General features: G+C 46.1%; 1 pseudogene; it reads right to left on the bottom strand.

Moving 5' to 3' along the window:
• Nucleotides 1–2,290: 2,290 nt before the first annotated feature.
• LOC144504779 (dynamin-like GTPase OPA1, mitochondrial pseudogene) lies at nt 2,291–3,085 on the bottom strand (annotated as a pseudogene).
• Nucleotides 3,086–3,835: the final 750 nt, after the last annotated feature.

Genomic DNA, 3,835 nt, shown 5'->3' with positions numbered 1-3,835 from the left:
CCAGTCTTAACACTGGTGAATAATTGTTTGGTTACGTAAAGCAATTATTACTGTAACCAAGTGATTATTACCATGGTATCGCTGGGAGGATAATAGAGGGCCAGGGATAGGGTACAAGGCTGTGGGAGGAGGGGACGGAGTGGGGGGAGCGCTCTGTGATGTCATAACTTGGAACAGCGAAAGCAGCAGGAGGGAGCGAGACGCACACACATCCTTTGATTCATTTTCTCAGACATTTTTGCATGTCAGCTTGGCTCTGTCCGTAGCGCTCTTGCTTTTCAACCAGAAGGTCGTGGGTTCAAATCACGCTCGGGCTCAAGCACATTTCTCAAACAAACTGATAGCTGCAGCGCAATGCTGGAATATGACTCTTGATTTGGTTTGATTTATTATTGTCACATGTATTAACATACAGTGAAAAGTATTGTTTCTTGCGCATTATACCGACAAAGCATACCATTCATAGAGAAGGAAAGGAGAGAGTGCAGAATGTAGTGTTACAGTTATAGCTAGGGTGTAGAGAAACATCAACTTAATGTGAGGTAGGTCCATTCAAAAGTCTGACGGCAGCAGGGAAGCAGCTGTTCTTGAGTCGGTCGGTACGTGACCTCAGACTTTTGTATCTTTTTCCCGACGGAAGAAGGTGGAAGCGAGAATGTCCGGGGAGTCCAAAGATGTGCGGGTTAGGTTGATTGGCCAGGTTAAAAATTGCCCCTTAGAGTCCTGAGATGCATAGGTTAGAGGGATTAGTGAGCAAAATATGTGGGGATAGGGCCTGGGTGGGATTGTGGTCGGTGCAGACTCGATGGGCCGAATGGCCTCCTTCTGCACTGTAGGGTTTCTGTGATTTCTATGATTTCTATGAATGTGGGGTCCTTGATTATGCTGGCTGCTTTTCCGAGGCAGCGGGAAATGTAGACAGAGTCAATGGATGGGAGGCTGGTTTGCGTGATGGACTGGGCTACGTTCACGACCCTGTGTAGCTCCTTGCGGTCTTGGACAGAGCAGGAGCCGTACCAAGCTGTGATACAACCAGAAAGAATGCTTCCTATGTAAGTTGGTGACAATTGGAAGGTGCAGTTTCTTTATGCGACTCCCTTTGCCTCCAGTACCGAGGAGGTGGAAGAGAAAATGTCCGGGGTGTGTAGGGTCCTTAATTATGCTGGCTGCTTTTCCGAGGCAGGGGGAAGTGTAGACCTTTGGTTGGGATATAAAACCATTCGATGGTTCAGGTGGAAGAGAAGGGAAGACTCTCGGTGTCCTGCCTCGCATCGCTCGCTTATTAAATGTTAGTAAAAGCAGTTTCGCTGGTCCATCTTTAGTGTGTGTCAATATCCTCTGCACGATGTCCCACCCACCATCAACTGCTGAACCATAAAATGAGTACATTGCATGTCAAGCGCTTTGGGACATTATTGAGAAACATGATGAGGTGATAAGTGATAAGCATCCCTTTCCTAAACGCTGCAAACTGCCCATGCTGGCACCACAAGACAAAATGCAAAAGAGTTTACATTAAGATTTTGGTTCTAGACAAGGGCCTTGCAGGTCAAGCGGGAGCTAGGGCAGGAAACAGAAGAATTCACATCCTGACTCCCAATTAACAATCGAGAGAACAATACCATTTATGTCATCAGCAACGCTTCCCAAGGTGATTCTCACATAATTGACACTGAGCCAAAGATGAAGATATTAACGCAGGTAACCAACGCTTGGTCAAAGAGATGGGCTTTAAGGAACGTCTTCAAAGAGGGGAGGGCGGTGAAGGAGGAAAGAGGTTTGGAGGGGCAATTCCAGAGCTTAGGTACCCAGGGCTGAATGCACATCGCCAGCGGTGGAGCCCGTAATTGACAGAAGAGCAAGGGGCCAGATTTGGAGGAACTTAAAGTTCACAGAGTGTTTTGGGGTTAAGGGGGCAGGGGGTTAGAATCCTACAGTACATAAGGAGGCCATTTGGCCCATCGGGCCTGATTTTACCATTTTGAGTCTAAGTGCCGAATCTGGACGTAATAGAGATCCGAGCCTGGAATCCTCTTTCCAGTGCGCCCATACGCTTTTTGCCGGTTCCAGTCCGAACTGCGCAGTGGGCGGGGCTTAGCGCTGCTGGACCGATCGGAGCTCTGAACTGCGCATGCGCAGTTCGAAAAAAAATCTGAAGCAGCGCGCCTGGGCGCCAAAGAAAAAAACAGCAGAGAGAGCAGAAGGGTGGGGGGAGGATGGGGGAATGTATGGCAGTGTGTGACGAGAGACAGTGTTATTTTTCTTGATGAAGAGCTTCAATGAATACTTCTCACTTCTCTTGAATCTCACGAACCCTTCTGAGGTCCTCTGCTAGTTGAACTCGCCTTCCTTTCAACAGTTGAATTTTATTAGCGTTGTCTTCAGCAAAACCCTCCAACACTTCTTTCACATTCTTTTCGAGGCGTCTCACTTCAGTATTTGTTAGCTGTTGTCGGAGTGTGATTGCTGTAATAGATAGCATTCGCTGAATGCGCCAGAACAGGATAACATTATTGCATTTAAGGTCAGAATCTACAAAATGCCTTTGGTAATCGTGGAAACCTCTTCTGCAAAGATTACAATGGTTCAGCGATTCCATTAGGAAGTGTTTTCGGAAAACTTGGTGCCAAGTATCTTTAATCAGAATGGTGTCCACATCTACATCTTTGGCTTCCAGGTTTTTACGAACTGTTGTAACTTCATCGTTAGCAAGATAAGCTGTATGTTCCTCAGTGATGTTTAGCAGCTGTTCCAGTTCGGTTTTGGTTTCACTTCGAACATGCTGTTCTGGAGACCATGATTTCCAGTAGAACCACCTTTCTTGCCAATCCGGCCCCACCATATCACGAATTACAGATTCAGTATCTCGAAGACGGGTTTGCAAGGTTTCTTCCAGGAAATGGATAGCTGCATCCCACTGCTGTTTGTCAGATATGGAACGATCTTCGAAAGCATTGTGCTGGATGACTCGCAGACTGTCTTCAGCCTGCTCATCCCATCTGTGACGTTTTATACTTTCATCTTTAACAGCATGTTTTAGTTTGGCAAAGATATCATCATGGTCCTTCCCTTTGTGATCTGACATAAATCGAGCAAATTCATCCTCCAAGATTCCCCAAGCAACCTCTATTGCTTTGTGAGGCAACTGTTTGTCAGTTCACTGCTTGAGCTTGATGTTCACTGTGGTATTGAATGTGCCTGAATTCACAGACTGGGCAGCAGGAAGGTCAATATTCTCTATCACATGTGTTGAGACTCTTTCCCACAGTTTCCTTTGTAGAATCTCTTCCCAGTGTTTTGGAGTAACCTGACCTAAGCTGATCACTTCATCCAGAATTCCATTCTTCGCCTTCTCATATAGTTCATTCCTGTCGAGTTCCCTCAGCCGAGGATAGTTGTTCTTCCATTCAGTTTCAAGGTTGAAGCGAGTAGCTTTAAATGCATCAGCCTGTTGTTCCACAGACACGCGCACCATCTTCCAGAAACAGTCTGAAACTGCTAGGCTCAAGTTCTTAGTTGTCACTTGATGTGCTTTCAGCAATTTTGAATGAATGGTGCTGGTCGATCTTCCTGGTGCTATCAGTACTGTAACATCAGTAATGGCTGCCGACACCGAGGATATAATTTTTAGCATAAGCAAGGCTTACATGCAGAACCCTAATGCCATTATTCTTTGTATCCAAGATGGTTCAGTAGATGCTGAACGCAGTATTGTAACTGACTTGGTGAACCAGATGGACCCACAAGGCAGAAGGACCATCTTTGTGTTGACCAAAGTGGATCTAGCTGAGAAAAACCTAGCCAGTCCAAGTCGGATTCAACAGATTGTGGAAGG

The sequence above is a fragment of the Mustelus asterias genome, chromosome 15 (assembly GCF_964213995.1).
Source record: "Mustelus asterias chromosome 15, sMusAst1.hap1.1, whole genome shotgun sequence".
Lineage (NCBI taxonomy): Eukaryota > Metazoa > Chordata > Chondrichthyes > Carcharhiniformes > Triakidae > Mustelus > Mustelus asterias.
The sequence above is the reverse complement of the archived record's forward strand: the minus strand, read 5'-3'. Positions and strand labels throughout refer to the sequence as shown.